The sequence below is a fragment of the Aethalodelphis obliquidens genome, unplaced genomic scaffold, assembly GCF_003676395.1.
Source record: "Aethalodelphis obliquidens isolate GAN/ISIS:26980383/991018 unplaced genomic scaffold, ASM367639v1 scaffold29, whole genome shotgun sequence".
NCBI classification, from domain to species: domain Eukaryota; kingdom Metazoa; phylum Chordata; class Mammalia; order Artiodactyla; family Delphinidae; genus Aethalodelphis; species Aethalodelphis obliquidens.
This window is the reverse complement of record NW_020837973.1, coordinates 8857722-8875358: the sequence shown is the minus strand read 5'-3', so window position 1 is coordinate 8875358 and position 17637 is coordinate 8857722. Positions and strand designations below refer to the sequence as shown.

Genomic DNA, 17637 nt, shown 5'->3' with positions numbered 1-17637 from the left:
CCAAAACCTGTGGCTATCTGTATTTTAGTATGATCAATAGCAGCGCAACTGTGTACATGAAGAAGTTTTGCCCAGAATTGTCCAGTGAACACAGAGCAGCTGGTGTGGGACGCAGATAATTTGTGTCCCAGGAGTCGTGGGCAATGGCGTTGACAGGAACTCGGTGTCTGAGCTCCCCTTTCACGTAGATGGGCCCCAAGGAAGACTGGGGTCTGGCAGGTAGTGAATCAAAACCTCACCGTGCCACAGAGGGAGGAAGAACATGGGCATCCCTGTGTCACGGGAGCCTGGCTGGACTCCACCAGGGTGAGGATGAGAAGGAAAGTACGGAAGGCTCGGCTGCCCTCCAGCGCCGGGTGCTGTTGGTCACGGGCTCAGAGGCAGTATTCGCTCAACCTCAGGTTCTGTAACGGATGCGGAAATGGGGTGTGATTGATGAGCTTCAGAGCATCCCGTTCCCGGTTCCTCCCCCTCCACAGACGTCCAGCCTCGTTATGAGACTGCCACGCTCCCCGCCACCTTTTATCAGATAGAAAGAGGGAAGAAAGGAAATGGCGCAATCAGTTTTCCTCTCCAGGCACAGCCCTGTTCATCTGTACTGGAGTCAGCCTCTTGGAACAGATCACTCTTTCGTGTTCACGGTGTTCCTCAAAGGTTGTGCTGTTTATCAGGAAGTTGTTTCCTTATTACATAAACGTAGAAACTGAATTTAAATCAACTCTCCAGCAGTTGGATTTTACAGGATGCAATATGTAAGGAGAACTACCTAGAATAATGCTGCGTAGAAGAATTACTGCATAGAAACAAGAGCCCTTTATTGAGTTTATTACATTACAATTACTATTCCTGAAATTTTCAAACCCTCTACTTAAATAAACTCCCTTGACTTAAACTGGGTCAGAATGCATAGCGCTCAGAAAATACTTAGTGAATCAGTAATAATTAGCTTAGAATTTGATTCTTTAGAGGTATGTTGTTAATTAACTTATTAACTTGATTACTTCTTATTTTCCGGCTGGTGAAAGAGGTGAGCTAGGTAAGGCCAGTGTTGAGGATGAAAATTCTTCATCCTCGTGGGCATATTCTGTTGAGCCCTCAGCTCGCTCTAGGGAAGATATTGACTTTGATTTCTGGTTGTGCACATCCTTAGGGGCAGAGATATACTCATTAACGTGGACTAGAGTCATGAGGATGGCATTATACTCAAGAAATCCTCACAGAACCATTGGATTTAGAGCTGGACGTACCTGAGAGGTCACCTAATCCAGGTGTTCCCAGGTGGAGCTCTTGAGAAGTAAGATGGCAGATTTCACTCAAGATCTCGAAGGGTCTAGATACCATGAGCAAAACACCTATTAGGTAGAGATCAACAGAGATTTTTACGTTAAAAAGAAGCCCTTGCCCACTTATGGGTATATATCCAAAAGAATTGAAAGCAATGTCTCCAAGAGTTATTTGCACACCCATGTTTATGGCAGCATTATCTACAACAGCCAAGAGGTGGAAGCAACCCAAACGTCCATTGATGGATGAATGGATAAACACAGTGCTTGTGGTATATACATACAATGGAATACTATGCAGCCTTAGAAAGGAAGGAAATCCTGTCACTGCTACAACATGGATGAACCTTATGCTAATTGAAACAAGCGAGTCACAAAAGGACAAATATTATATGATTCTACTTATACACATAAATATACTTAACACTACTGAACCGTACACTTTAAAATGGTTATGATGCTAAATTTTATGATATGCATTTTTTACCACAATAAAAAAAATTTTTTTTTAAGAAACAAAAGAAGCCCTGCTGCTGAGGAAAGTAGTTTCTGGCTCCTCAAAAGGTAAACACGGCACTACCGTGAGCCCCAGCAGTTCTGTTCCCAGGTGTGTATCTAAAAGAATTGAATACAGAAGTTCATACAAAAACTGTACGTGAATTTATCACATCGTTATTCACAATAGCCAAAAAGTGGAAACAACCAAACACTGCCATATATACCATATGGTATACCCATATGGGTATATGGGTATATAATAATAATGGGAATATTATAATGGGAATATATGGGAATAATATAGTGCAATATTATTCAGCCATAAAAAAAGGAAGTGCGGATGCATGTTATGACATTGGATGAACCTTGAAAACATGATGCTAAGTGTAAGAAGCCAGACACAAAAGACCACACATGCTATGATGTCATGTATACGACATGTCCAGAATAAGCGAATCCAAGGAGAAGATTCCATGCAGATTACGTATAGCAGATTCCTGGTTGCCAAGGAGCCGGGCAGAATAGGGAGTGACTGCTTACTGGGTCTGGGCTTTTGTTTTGGGAGGGAAGTATTCTGAAATTAGATAGAAGTAATGGTTGTGTAACAAAGTCAATGTTAAAAGAGCCACCAAATTATATTTTTAAGTGGTTAAAATGGTGAATTTTATGATGTGTGAATGTTACCTCAGGTTAAAGAAAAAAAAAAAGAAGTCCTCAGGCACTAAAGGTTGGCAACCATGGCTGTAATCCAGCCCCCACATTTTCATAGCTGGGGAAGCAGATGCACACTGAAATGACTTTCTGGAGGGCCATGGCTGCAGTACTCGAGGACAGCAGGACCACTCGGGGAGGTGAGGAGAGAGACATTAGTTGGATGCCATCCACTGCCAACAGCAGATGACCCCGGCGCAGATGGGCCCAGGCATCAGGGACATGCGCTGTCTCCCATGCAGAAGGCCCAGAGTAGGTCTGGCTGCAGGGGAGGGAGGTGGGTCTTCCTTCCAGGACGGCCCTGCCCCACTGGTGTCTCTGGCTGGTCCTGCAGCAGCTTCCTCCGGTGGTGGGTTAACCACAGCAGGTCCCGTCTTCACATACCGATGTATGGTACCCAGAGGAGGAAACGGGCATCTCTTCTTGCCTCCTTTTTAGGAGAAAGAAAAGCTTTGCCAGAAGCCCCCTAGCAAACTCATTGGCCAGAACTGGGTCCCGGGACTCTTCCTAACTCGTACCCTGTGGTTTGCAGTAACGTGCATGTGTGCACGTCGAAAAGTCAGGCGCAAAGACCAGTACCCTGGGTCATGCGCGTCGTCCATGGAGGGTTCCTGGAGCTGGGGAAGGGGTGTGGGAGGCCCCAGGTCTACACAGGAGAGGAGGGAAGTCCAGGGAGGACAGTGGAAGCAGAGCAGAGGTCGGAACCTCAGCCTACAGCCTAGGGAACAAGGTTTGGGAACCGTAGGGTCTCAATTCAGAGCAGGGTCTGAATTAAGAGCTGGCACCTAGCCAACGCTACAGAAAGGTTCCCCTCCCAAGGGCACTCACAGACTCCCCACAGAGTGCATGTTTGAACCCATACCCATTTAGGATGAAAAACTGAGGGATTTGTAAGTTAGGCCAAATCCTCTTAAAGGTTATTCCCTGTTGACACCATCAAAACTGACCAAAGACCACTGGTTCAGTTTCTAGAATTGCACCGTGCCCAGTTCTTCTCCATCTTTATGGGACAAAGTGTTTTTGCGCCTCAGTGTTTTTCCACATGGCAGCCTTTAGTGATTTCCCAGGGTGAACACCTCCATGTCCCCCCTGCTCGAGGCTTTTCATTTACTTCCCCCGCCTCTGTAAGCACCTACTGTGTGCTGGCCCCATGCTCTACAGCTGGGACATGTTAGTGAACAAAACGAAACCCCTCTTCTCACAGAGCTTACGATCAGGTGTGGGCACCAGATTCACAGGTAGGCAATTGGATATATGTGTGGCAAGTAGTGGGAAGGTTCTTCATCTCCTAGGAGAACTACACAGGGAGGAAGCCAGCCGAATGTTCTTCACCTCTGTTAACACAGCCAAGGCCCCTGGGAATGAGGTGGCCTGAGGCAGTCACGGGAGGGGATGGGGTAGAGAGGAAATGAGGACGGCTGCTGGTGCCACAGTCCTAGGACACAGCTGTCAGTGTCCTGAGCCCATGAGTGTCACACATTAGCTGATCACCCAGATCACTGACCACTTTTGCTCCACCGTTGACATCTCTTTTCTGCAAAGGTGAGTTTTCTGCTAAGGGGAAGCGAGAATAGGATCTTGGTGGAAATGGCTTCAAGAATAGTGGTCAAGCCTGAGGCTAAGCATTTTGCAAATAGAGTACAATCATTGTGGGCTGTTTGGTCTGCTGGTGGGAGATGGCTGGCAGCTGCCTCCCGGGCGCTCGAGGTGGTGAGCAGAGCCTGGTGAGGGCACCCCGGAGCACTAGAGAAGGCTGTAATCATGGGCCCCCATGAATTTGTCCAGAAGTTGGACTGCTTCCACGAACTTTTTATTTTGGCTAACTTTGAACTTACGTAAGTCAAGACTTAAAAGATGAAAACTGGGTGTGGGGGGGTGAAGGTTCTAAATGACATCTGTTACGAGTTCCTTTGTAGCCGGGTCCCTCCGTGTGATGATAATGAGATTTAGAGCATCTTCGGCCAGGCTAACTAAATTTAGAGAAGTAATTGCTGTTTACCCTTCTGGGTGGCGTCATGGGAAGCATGAAAATGAAGGGACCGAAAGCCAAGATGACAGAGTAGAAACAGCCAAGTTGTGGTTTGGGTGCCCATTTTCAAAGATAGCAGTCGAGGATAATGTTTAAGTTTGATTATAGGAGCGCTAATTCGTTCCCTTTCTTTAACAACATTCCTTCCTACGGAAGAGCTTGACCTTTGCAGCTAAAGTTAACTTTGCCACATGTGGATTTAGTAGAAAGCTGACCAGATGGAGTAGTTTTGACAGTTTTTTTTTTTTAACTTAAATGTAGTTGATTTACAGCATTGTGTTAATTTCTGCTGTGCAGCAAAGTGAAAAGTGTCATTGGACTTTTGATAGTGTTGCGTTGAATCTGTGGATGACTTAGGGTAGTAGGAACATCTTAACAATATTAATTCATCCAATCCATGAACACAGGGTATCTTTCTATTATTTATGTCTTCTTCCATTTCTTTCATCAATATTTTATAGTTTTCAGTGCACAGATCTTCTACCTACTTGGTTCAAGTTATGCCTAAGTATTTTATTATTTTCAATTCTATTGCAAATGGGATTGTTTCTTTTGTTTCTTTTTCAGATAGTTCACTGTTATTGTATAAAAATGTAGCTGATTTCTGGGTGTGCTGGTTTTGTATCCTGCATCTTTACTGAATTACTTTATAAGTTCTAATCGTTTCTTGGTGGAGCCTTTAGGATTCACTAAGATCATATCTCTAAGCTGTTTCACTTCTTCCTTTCTGATTTAGATGCCTGTTATTTCTTTCTCTGGCCTAATTGTTCAGGCTAGGACTTCCAGCCTATGTTGAACAGAGGTTTTGAGAATGGGTATCCTTGCCTTGTTCCTGATCTTTGTGGGAAAGTTTTCAACTTTTCATCATTGAGTATATTAGTTGTGGGTTTGTCCCAAAAATCTGTGTCTTCTGTCCGTACAGACATGCAAGCATACACACACACACACACACACACTGTGGCTGAATGACTGGTTAGCTGACAAGTAAGGTAAAACCCACTTGCACCTCACCTGGGAATCTTGCCAAAATGCCCTGGTCTGGGGTGGGGCCTGAGACTGCATTTCTCCTCGGTTCCGGGGGTGAGGCTTGGGGCTTGGGGGGGTGCAGTGAGGGGAGGTGGCCTTGGTGCTGCACATTCCCACCACACTTTGAGCAGTGAGACTCCATCCCATTCTCTCTAATGCTAACAAAGTCCGTGTGCTTTTCAGAAATGTATCGACACTATTTAAAAGGTAGAAAATGTTATATAAATAATTTACCTTTTAGCTGTTCGTTAGTAATTATAACTTCCTAATTAACCAACATATTTATAAGTACTCCAGAGAGAAGGAGGCAGACGCTGTGAGAACTGTCCGTTGAGCAGAATTGAACCTTTTTTCTATGGGACTTGAATCTTTTGAGAAAGTATCTATCACTCAGCTGGTTGAGTTTATGATTGTGTCTCATCTTAATCGGGCCTCGGGGAATGAGAAGTTTAGATTGTCCCAGCTATCGAACAAGCAATTCAGCATCATTCAGAAGTCTAATAGCCAAAAAATGACAAATCCAAGCCACTGATAGACTAGGTGCTTTATGTACTTAGTCGTATTATGTCCTCCCATTCTGCAAGGAAGGTGGTGGATGCTTATTTTATGAGTGAGGAAATTTGCTCAGAAAGGCTAATGACATGCCCAAGGTCATTCTGATAGGAACTGACGGAAGTAGGATTTGAACCCAAATCTATGATTCCAAACACACGCAGCTATATTTAAAATGGATAACCAACAAGGACCTACTGGATAGCACCGGGAACTCTGCTCAATATTATGTAACCATCTAAATGGGAAAAGAATTTGAAAAAGAATAGATACATGTATATGTATAACTGAATCATTTTGCTGTACATCTGAAACTATCACAACATTGTTAATCAACTATACTCCAATGTAAAATAAAAAAGTTTTTAAAAAGTGTCCTTTTAAAAAAAAAAAAGTCCTTTACTATTATTAAAAGCAACAACAGAGACTTGCTGCTCTGCTGCCCGGCCCTTGTATTCTGGTCACCAGCCCTCTTTTCACAAGGAGTTGGAGAGAAATTATTGAAAAGAGAGCCTAAAATTCTACTTAGAGTTTTAAAGTCCGGAGATCTATTTTCAGCACTAGGATTGTATTAATAGATACCGGTTTCCAGCTAAGCTCATTTAAGATGGAAGAGATTCTGTGATTTTCCTTCCACCCCAGTTGTCAACGGGCTTTGCTGTTCCACAGGGTTCTGCTGAAGGAGCCCTACAGTGACCCGGGCCCCTCCCACAAGGGCACGTTCCCCCACCCCACCCCACCCCAGACGCGCCCCCTCGGCCTGAGTGACGTCAGCTGCTGCTCCAGCCGGAGCCCCAGAGCCCGGAAAACGACCATCCCCTTAGGAAGCGCCAGCCCCGAGTATGGGGGACACGGGGCCCAAGACTCAATTTAAGAAGCTCTGAGGTCCCCAAAGTCGGCTGCAAGGAAAGGAAATCAGAGCAGGAAAGTGCAAGTAAGAGGAAGTTGGCAGCAAGGTAACTAAATTGTTACCACTTTAAGTGGAAAAAAAAGAAAGAAGGGCTTAAATTGGAAGGGTGGTGTCACATGGACCCAAGACAAATACTGCTAAAGAATGGAAGTGTCTGTTTTCATTTTGCCAGAGATTCCAAATGTGATTATATGTAAACGAATGCAAACCCTTCCCACCTTCAGCAAGGGTGAAGGGTGGATTTCTAGGAGAAATGCCTTTGTTGCCTTTGTTGGGTCAGAGAGGAGCCTGAAGGGGAGAGAGGCTCAGGTCAGCAGGGTCGATGTGTTGCAGGAAAGAGAGCGGAGCGGAGCGCAAAAGGATGGTCACATCCCAGGTCTCAGGTGAGTGAGTCCCTGGGACAGCTGCCGAGTGTGGCTTCTTGGCTTCACGCAGGAAAGAATTCAAGGGCGAGCCATAGTAAAGTGAAAGAAGGTTTATGCAGGGAGATACACACTCCATAGACAGAGTGTGGGCCATCTCAGAAGGCAAGAGGCCCGGGGATAGCGGGGTTGTCAGTTTTTATAGGGGTGGGTAATTTCATAGGCTAATGAGCGAGCGAATTATTCCAGCTATTTTGGGGAAGGGGTGGGGATTTCCAGGAATTGGGCCAACACCCACTTTTTGACCTTTATGGTCAGCCTTGGAACTGTCATGGCACCCGTGGTGTGTCATTTAGCATGTTGATGTGCTACAGTGACGCGTACACCGAGGCTCAAGGTCTAGAGGAAGTCAGCTCGTCCGCCATCTTGGACCTAGTTGGTTCTAACTAGTTTATGTCATGTCCTCAACGGCTGTCTTTCTTTTAAAGTTTGTGCCCTGCCCCCTCCTGTCTCATATTGACCCCCTCCTCTCCTCCAGGGAGGATGAGGACATTCTACCCCGAGCATCTCTGGGCATTCAGAGCTCATGGCTTCGTGCCCAGATGGCTATCGTCCTGGATGAGAGGCACTGAAAACCCAGGCCTGGGGGTGAACACAAGGGCTCCTTAGGGGGACACAGAACCAGAAAAGAGAAATGTTTCTCCTTGAAGCGTGAGCTTGGCCCACTCAGGCCTTTCATCTGTTAGTTCATCTGTTGGTCTTCTCAGCTTCCTTTTTAATCCTAGACCACCCTTATGACCATGAAATCAAGCAGCTTAGGTACACGTCATCCTCAAGAACCAGCTTTCCGTGTCTGCCTGAAGGGTGTGTAAAGCAGCTTGGCCTGGGAAAGGCCCAGGCTGGGGGACGGAGCCGGCTCCATGAGTCCTGGCCCGTGGCCCCTGGCTGGTCCCAGGTAGAGTGCTAACCTTTGGGGCCTGTCCCCTCATCTGTAGCACTAGATTTGTAGACCAGTCTATTTCCCGAACAGAACTTTTATAGTGAAAACAGAATGAGGGCGATGAATATCTGCCCGCTTTGAAGAGAGCTAACAGCACAGCATGAATCGACAACAGTCTCACCTGGCTATGGCGATGCTGCTGCGTGGCGGGCACGCCCCTAGACTCAGGAGGAGATGAGAAAACATAAGTGTGTCCCTCCAGGAACTTGGGGAGACGGCTCAGTCCTCACTGAGCGCCTCTGCGTTTCTTCGGTGGGAGAGTAGTTCCTGGTAGGTGTTTGTACACCACGTCAGGCTTAAGCAGGATGAAACGTGCTGTGTTCTTAAGTCTTTTTAAAGGTTTTACTAAAAATTATTGTATGACATTTTTAAGGTAGCACAGGTGAAATGGACTCTGTGCTCAATGGCTCATTAAGCAAATCTCTCAGGTTTACTTTTGTGCTATATGTGCCTCTCTGCAGCCGAACGATGCACCCTTTGTATTTTAGTGTTTCTTCAAAAATCTTCCACATGGACGCCTGGCAGATGCACTCGACGGCACGCAGGCCCCTTAAGATGCGGGGCAAGATGGACGAGCCTCCTTTTCTTATATCCTCAGGAGCCCTGTCAACACTGCAGGTGTCATGACTCAGCGTAATGAGGATGAAGATCATGACATATAATAAAATGTAGAGCCAACTCAGACCAAGATTTTTAATAAGGCAGGAGCTTGGTTTCACACATTTCTTCTTCTGCTTTAGTATCTGGCCCAGAACCTGCAAAATAATCTCTCCTCGCAAAGTGCCATGTGGTAATTAGTGACTGTAGCATGCTGTCTTTTCCTTTGCTAAAAATGCCCCAAACTGTTTTGTTTTCTCTCTTGCCTGGGTATTCTTAATGATCGTTCCTATATGTGCCTCTGTTTCTCATCTGTTATTTCTCCCCAAGTGTCCCAAGGAAGTGGGCTTAACAATAGGCATGTTAGGATGAGCCCGAGGAGGTGAGTATTGTTTCCACAGCTCTGCAGCCACTGCATTGTTCTTACAAAGCATCAAGGTGGAATAGAACGACTCACTTGGAAGACCTCAGTTGGGCCAGCTGTACCACTACCTCATGCAACTCAAATTATATTTGTAGGATAGATACACACACACACACACATATGGGGAATTGAATTAATTTCCATGGTTTTTTACATTCATCTATTTTTTATCTAATGGGTTATGTTTTTTAAGTCTTTATTGGATTTGTTACAATGTTGCTTCTGTTTTGGGTTTTCGGTTTTTTTTTTTTTTTTTTTTTTTTTGGTTTTTTGGGCATGAGGCATGTGAGATCTTAGCTCCCCGACCAGAAATTGAACCCATACCCTTTGCATTGGAAGGTGAAGTCTTAACCACTGGACCACCAGGGAAGTCCCTCTAATGCACTATTAATATGGTATCTTCCCTCTTCTATCAGCTTAAAAGTTTGTTTTCGTAAGTACTGTTTTGGAAGGAGGAAACGGTTCCCTTTTTTTCTTTCGTAAACTGCTTACTCTTTAGAGGAGAGCATGATAGCAAGAAGAAGGTGAGGCCGCAGATATGTAAGGCATGTCTGTCTGTATTTCTTTGGCGTTGACATTTCACCAAGGGACGTGGCTCTGAAGGATGGCTGTCCCTTCTCATGGCCAGGACTTTGCGGCTGCAGCGGCCAGGAGCATAAAGACGTGTAAAGAGGGTTTTTCGGTACCTCGAACACTGAATGTCTCGCTGTGCAGCTTCTTTGATTGATATTCTGTGGGCTCCTTCCTAACTGCGTCCCTTAAAGAGTGGTCGGGAATAGTAATTTCCAGAAAGACTCTGTGTGAGGGTCCGTTGCTGGGTGGTGGGTGTGAGCTGGGAGGACCTCACTGTCAGTGGCTAAGCATCTTCATTTAGATGCCAACATTTTCCCCCAGATGGTTTTCCTTAGGATGACCGGGACATTCCGGGGCATCTGGACCTGGTGGGGGTCGGGAGGGGTGGGTGGCAGCCCGCAGCTGCCTCCCATGCCACAGGGACAAGGTATAGTTAGCAGCTGCTTGTAGGAGGGGTGGAGGGGTAGAGATGAGAAGATTTCTTCTGGCTGCTCACAATGTCTAGTCCAATGGGAGTTTGCTTGGCACCATTAATGTGTTCCTGAGAAATTCATCATAAATCAGTTTCCCCAATCAAATGTTCATTTCTTCCTGACATAACTTCAGAGTTTATTCACCCTTGTTTTCCCACTGAGTCTCCATTGATGGCACTCACTTCCTGCTTCTCCTCACGTCCTGTTCACCTCTGAAAACCGTAAATGATCGGTGAGCAGCCCTGGGACGCGGCGCTTCCTGAAATCGGTCCCAGCTGTTAGGGGAAAAGGGGCTACGCGGCTGTGAGCTGCCCGCCGAGCTGAGTGCTGTGGGAATTATAAACGCGTCCCCATTGATCCTTGCATCTCTGCCGGCGAAATTAAAAAACGGTGTTCATCTTTGCCAAATCCAGGCGTGCCGTATCATCAAGAGGCTTCTTGCCAGGTCCAATTTGGGATCATCAAATTAATTGTTACATGTGACAAGCTGACACATGAAGAAAGTGATAAATGCCTTGGTATAGCCTCCCTGTGAAAATTCCACGGTGAGGTTTCATGGCCCCGGGGCCCGGATGATGGATGAGGCAGGAGAGCTCCCCTTGCTCCAGTGGCTACTCATCTGTCTCCACGGCATCAGGAACATGCCCCCGTTGGCCTAAAAACCCTCATTAACCCGCGCCTTTCCCAAACTGTGTTAATTCTTCGCCTTCGTCTTTTGCTTCCTCCCCAGGTAAACTCTTGTGAATCACTTTTCAGGGGGGCTCTTCACTCCCTAGAAGTGACCCAGCAACTATTTCATGAGACCCCTGGCGGGGTCCTCAGGATCTGCCTGTTAAGTGGCCCAAAGGACAGGCAGATGACTGCCACTCGCCTGGGTTTCTCCAGGGTGGAGGATGCTGCTGTGAGAACCCGCAGGGGCGGGCTGCTACTGATGTTCCTTGGGGAGAGGGCGGGGCACGGCCCTTAGACTCAGCTACCTGAGTGACACCTGCAGGTGGGCGGACGCATCAGCAGCCTGTGGCCTGGGAAGTTACTCCCCGAGTTCTTTAGCGCCTTTCCCATCATGTCACGAATACTCTGTAGTACCAGATGCAGCAACATCCCTCCAAGGAGCAAACCCAGGGCATCAGGCTACCATATCTAAAGCTCTGCAGCATTCCACCTGTGGGTGGGTCCTCCCTTCTCTCACCTCTAAAAGTAGCAGCTCAGCAACTGTATTTCCCTCCACGGTGGGTGCTGGGAAGTTCACAGCCACATTTGAGGCTCAAACCATAGGAAGGACCTACATAGGAAATCCCTACTTTCCTAAGAGGAGCGCCTACACTCTGCCCATCTATGTTTCCTCGTTTTTCAAATGCTTTTGAATTTTTTCCTGTATATTTTTCCCGATTTTGTTTTTGTTTACTCCTTGTAATACAGGTTTTCTCACCATAAGAGGTATGAAATGCAGTTATCAAAATAGTACTTTAAACTATGCTATACTTATTTAGAGGTTTAATCACAAGATTTCATGATCACTGCTATCACTTTGTAGTGGTGGTGAATGTAAACTGTAGTTTGAGGTATCTGCAACAGCAGGAGCGTGACTAAGAGTTACAGGTTCGGCTGATACGACCGTGGCTTGTTGCCTGAGTTCGTAACAAAAGAGAATGAAGGGCTTCCCTGGTGGCGCAGTGGTTGAGAGTCCGCCTGCCGATGCGGGGGACACAGGTTCGTGCCCCGGTCCGGGAGGATCCCACGTGCCGCGGAGCAGCTGGGCCCGTGAGCCATGGCCGCTGAGCCTGCGCGTCCGGAGCCTGTGCTCCGCAACGGGAGAGGCCACAACAGTGAGAGGCCCGCGTACCACAAAAAAAAAAAAAGAGAATGAAAATAAAGATACAGGGTTTGGGTTTTGTTTGTTTTCCCCTAGCCCTAGTTCATGGGGGCCCTGATTTTTAGTTCTGGGACCCTTGGGTTAAGAGCCCTTGTCCTCTTCGAGCCATATTGTATCAAAACATATATGTCTAAACTTGTATAACAGGTTTCCTCTAATTTTCCATCACATCAGACAACTTTTCAAAGGTCTAGATTCCGGCATGATTTTCAGGGTCCTACACCCCACATGTACCTTCATTCAGTGTGGGAAGGGCCCTCAGCTTAGTGTAAGTGATTGGACAGCAAGTCTGCATCCCTGCCGGCCCTAAGCACCTTCTCCATTTTCAAATATAACAAAAACACCCCCAGGCAGACTGACGAGACTTCCTCTCACACCGTGCATGTTCCCTCAGCTCAGCCCTCAGACGCCTCTGTGCTGTTTGCCCTTCAGCGTCCAATCCAGAACCTGCGTGTCTTCCTGCCCTTGGTCCTCACCTCGGGTGTGGGGTGGGTGCCGACTGCTTGCCCAGCTCTGTGGTTCCTCAGGGAGCACCAAGCCTGCCCGCGGTTGCAGGGATAGCATCCTGGGGAGGTCTAGCCTCCTCTCGACCTCTACAGTGGAAAGGAGTTAGGGGCAGAAAACTTGGGTGTCAGTCTCAGCTTTGTGACCTGCTGCCTGTGTGGTGGTAGGAATATATCGTAATTCTTAGAACCTGGGCTTTTGGGGGTATAAAATGGGGGTAAAATAATAACCCCTCGCAGGGTGAAAAGACACCAGCTTTGTACAAGATACTGCTCATCGGGAAGCCAAGGGCTTCCTCAACCAGGGCTTCAGGGCTTCCCCGGCGCTGGTCCACAACTTTCCACTGCGCTACGTCGGTCTCTGGAGCCCCTGCTCTTTGTAACCTGTCATTGAAGGCCCTACCCAGCGTCATTCCATCCAACCTTCGCTGCAGACCCCAGGTCCCACACTTTTCAATGAATCCAGGCACGAGCAGAGAGCACACAGCGCCCAGCCCTCCTCCACACTTGTGCACTGCCGCACCTCCCATCTGGAAGGTTCTCTCAGCTCACCTCAAGGCCCCCCATAAGCTGCTCCCGCATTCCTGCAGCCCCCGGGGACTTCTCCCCTCTGCATTCCTTCTACACGTGCAGCTGCATGTGCCCCTGTATCACTTTGCTGGGGCTGCCGAACAAAGTGCCACGGACTGGGCGGCGTAGACCATGGAAATGTGTTTTCTCACAATTCTGGGAGCTGGAAGTCCAAGGTCAAGGTGTCGTCAGGGTGGATTTCTGAGGCCTCTTTCCTGGCCTTGTAGACAGCCATCTTCTCCTATGTCTTCACGTGATCTTCCCTCTGTTCGAATTCTCTCTCCTTGTGGACACACCAGTCATACTGGATTAGGGCACACCCACCCTAATCACCGCATTTTAATTTAATGACCTCTCTAGGACCCTGTCTCCAAATAAGGTCACATTCTGAGGTGCTGGGGGTTAGGACTTCAACATAGGAATTTGGGGGACACAATTCAGCCCGTAACAGCCCCTCACTTAGCACAGGGTCACCACCTGCCGGAGTCCTTCCCGGGCTGCCCGTGAGCTGTGTTTGCACCGAGATTGTCTCCGTTTGGGGGGAAGCACCATCTACTGTCCCTCTGAACCCCTGCGGTGCTTGAGGACTCACTCGGAGGGCAGTGTGATTTAGGGACCTCTGCCTGAATCAGCTGGTCTCGGTCTAGTCAGGGACACAGGGTGTATACACCTGTGGACAGGACGGTGAGAAACACCAGCTGAGTGAAACAGGAGACAAAGCACTGTAGGAGCTCAGAGGATTTTAAAGCCACAAGAGTGACACTCAAGGGGCCTGTGTGTCCTCAGAGCACCAGTCGGGAGGATTCCATTAGGATGCTCTTCTCAAACCATGGTAATCATGTCCCCAGCCACACCCCGTCCGGGGCTGGCCCTCGCTAGAGGACGGACACAGACGCGGCGCTTTGGCTTGGCAGGTGAAACTCTAATGGTTTCTAATGAAGGGAAAGGGTCAGGCCCACACCGGCTGGAGGCCGGCCATGCAGCCAGCTGGGAGCTGCCAGTCACTGTTGGCCACGTGGATTCCCCGGTCCTGCTCGTCCCTTGCGGTGTGCAGAAGGGCAGAATCCTCTGCTCTCCCCTCGTGCCAAAACCGGGAAGCAGGTACCTCCGGGCAGGATTTGTGTCATGTTTGACAATTTCAAATATTTCAAGAGCTCAAGTTTTACATTCACTCGGGTTTCAGATAAAGCCCTCAGTTGTCATTGTTTTAGCTACATTACAGGTTTTCTCCATCCCTTCTTCTCCCACTCGGTGCCCTCCCGGGGTAATCTCATTTCTACTCACAGTTTTCACACAATGCACGTGCAGATAGGCCCTTAGCCATGGTCTGCGGGTGTAGATAACCCCAGGGCCATATCTCCAGCCCTCACCACTTCTCCAGTTCAGGCTGGAACGGCTGACTGCCTGCCAGGCCTCTCCATCTGCGTGTCCAAGGCGAGCTAAATCCCATTTGCCCTGCCCTTCATGCCCGCTTCTCTTTCACCCCACCCCCTCGTACCTTACAGTCCTAACAGGGGAACATCTATAGCCCCACCATCACCACAGACGCACACACACACCACCGTCCAGGCCCGGGCCCCAGGACTCTGCCTCTCAGGGCGGGACTCTGGGCCGTTTGCGCTTCGCTTCCAGAGATGACTGCCCACCTCAGCTCCTCTCTGCCCTGCACTCTCTCTCTCTCGGAGGCCCAGGAGGGTGAGGGCTCCCTGAGGACGTCCAGGCCTTGCTTGCCTGTGCATTCTCCCATCCTGGGCCCTGCGGCTCTGTGGACCAGATGATAGAGGCCAGGAGCCGCCCCTTCACCTGGCTGATTCCTGCTCACCCTCAGGCTCCACCTGGGCCTCGGCTGCCCCACCTGGGCTCCGTGGAACTCTGCTTAAATGCTTTAAGGGCACCATAGGTTAAAGTTGTGTTTTAAAAAACTTTCTCCTGCCTCCTTGGAACTCTCACTGCATGCCGGGCTCTAGAGTAGGCATGGCGCGACACCTTGGGCACAGGCCAGCCCGAGAGCACTGGAGCCGCCTTGCAGGCAGCCTGTCGGCAGCCCCGAGTGCCAGCCCCCAGGAGGGACAGGTTGAGCGGGTGTACAGAGGCGGCCGAGCCTGGTTCTAAGCCGGGAGCCTGGGCATTTTCCCAAGGGAGGCCCGTGGGAGGGCACAGTCCGCCCGGCTCTCACCAGCCAGGCGCAGAGCTCTCAGCTGACGGGGCTGAAGGACATTCCCAGGGAGGTTTCTCCCCATCACCTACAGGAGGCACCTAGTGTAAGGAACGGCACCAAAAAACGGAGGAGAGCTTAAACAAGCTTTGTTTGGGAACGCTCCCGGGCGAGGTTCACTGGTCCGAGAGAAAGGGGCTAGAGAAGTCGCGCCCAGGTGCGGGCGCTAACAAAATTTATAGGGGCGGACGCAGGGGAGGTGCTTGCTGTGTGAAGCAGCCCTTTTTTGGTAATCTCTCGGGTGTTGTGGCAATGTCAGGTGTCGGTTGCATCAGCCTCAGAGCCGTTGGTTCCGCCCCTCGGGGAGTGGGAAGACCGGGGCCGAGTGGTGTGGCAATGTCAGGTGTCGGTTGCATCAGCCACTTTGGCGGGGGTTCCGTCTGGCTCCCTGGGCCCTTCCCCGGACCTGCTGGCCTTACACCTAGTAGCGCACCTTCCTCAGCCCAGGTGTGCCTCCTCCGCCCACATCCCCACGTGATGCCCTTTCCACTGCGCCCACCGCTGGGTCTGGTCCTTGCTTGCCTTTCCCCTTCCGAGCGTCCCCGCCCCTCCTAGGCTTCAAGACCCGATGCACCTGACTTCCCCTCTGACCGCTTTGCGGACCTCCGTGACTCTCGTGCTCTGTCTGTGCTGTGGCGACGTTTCCTGCAGGCATCTTGGCGCCATGGGCACAGGATGGGAGGGTGCTAGTTAAAGCCGGTTCTGCCGCAGCTGCTGTGTGCTTTGGCCACGTGCCTGCCTGCAGTGCCCTGAGCCTCAGTTTACCGTCTTGCCGATGGGGTGGTTATATCTTGTTCGGAGGATTGTCCGTGATAAAGCTGGTTGAGGCTTCTGCGTGCTGCCTGGCCAACAGCATCACGCAGAAAAGAGCCTGAGGATGGAATTACTCTGGATGGGCATGGGGGGGGCGGGATAGTTTTTACATTTTGTTTGTGTGTTTGTTGTGTGCGTGTGCGTGTGTATTAATACAGATTAAAAGCTGTTCCCTGGTCTGTATCATTGCCGGGACACGCGGTAGCGAATTTTCCCCTAGTTGTTTGTGAAGGTGGAGGTGACTGGACCTCCCCTCTCCCCGCAAGCACGGTGACCTTGGGGACAGCTTGGTTCTCAGCCTGAGTCATGGCAGCATCTCCTGGGAGTGGATGAAGCACAGATCGCCAGCCCAGCCCCCAAGTTTCTTGTTGAGCATGTCTGGGGGGGCCGGGGCCAAGGATGTGCCTTTCCAACCGGTTCCCGATGAATTGATGCTGCCGTGCGGGGACCACATTTTGAGTCACTGCCCTGAAGAACATGAGAGAAATGTGATAAATCTGGTTGAGTACTAACAACCATCCTTCCCTTTTGAGGACCTGCCCTGGGACATGTTACAAGGAGCTAAATGTCAGCTTATTTTACAATAGCCACATTTTTCCATGACATTGTGAGATATGGGTGCCTTCCTTCTGTAGCGTTTTTCAAAGCCTGCTTCCTAGCAGTTCAGCCCTGTAAAATACCTTGATAAAAAAGAGTCCTGTGGCCCCAATCCCCCCCCCGCCCCGCCTTTGTCTTGCTGTAGCCTCGGGGTTCCTGTGCGGCCCCTCCCAAGAGGCCGCCGGCTGGGAACCAGGTGGCCGCTGTGTGGCCTTAGGTTCCACATCCATGGATCGCCCACCAGCCAGTGGGCACGCACAGGGCAAGGCAGGCCCAGGAAACGACCTTCAGGCAGCACAACTCAGGGACTACAATCAGGACAGCATTTTTTAAAGTATTTTAAAAAATATTAAAAAAAAAGTTTGTTAAAGTTCCGAGTATTCTTTTACTGCTTCAAACGCACCAAGGGAAAAAGGATTTAATTTTCAGTCAACGAGGAAAATTGAACACATTATTAATTAGGTGATATTTTATAAAATGACTGTTCAGTTGTATTGGGTGTGCTAAAATGGTATCATTTTGTTCTGTCAGAAGTCCTCATCCGTTAGAGGTACCTGCTCAGATGCTTATGGATGGAATGCTGTGACATCAGGAATTCGCTGTAAAAGCCACCAACACAACAAAGTAG

At 49.1% G+C, this 17637-nt stretch overlaps 1 protein-coding gene and 2 long non-coding RNA genes across 3 annotated transcripts in view; all 3 read left to right on the top strand.

Moving 5' to 3' along the window:
- Positions 1–17637, top strand: part of DAP (death associated protein) — a 60167-nt gene that overhangs the window by 20780 nt on the left and 21750 nt on the right. The gene's annotated exons all lie outside the window — the stretch shown is intronic.
- Positions 1718–2699, top strand: LOC113630150 (uncharacterized). Its single transcript, XR_003436836.1, has 2 exons — positions 1718–2025; positions 2086–2699. It is a non-coding gene; the product is annotated as an uncharacterized LOC113630150 (long non-coding RNA).
- LOC113630151 (uncharacterized) lies at positions 6427–9469 on the top strand. Its single transcript, XR_003436837.1, has 2 exons — positions 6427–7392; positions 8860–9469. It is a non-coding gene; the product is annotated as an uncharacterized LOC113630151 (long non-coding RNA).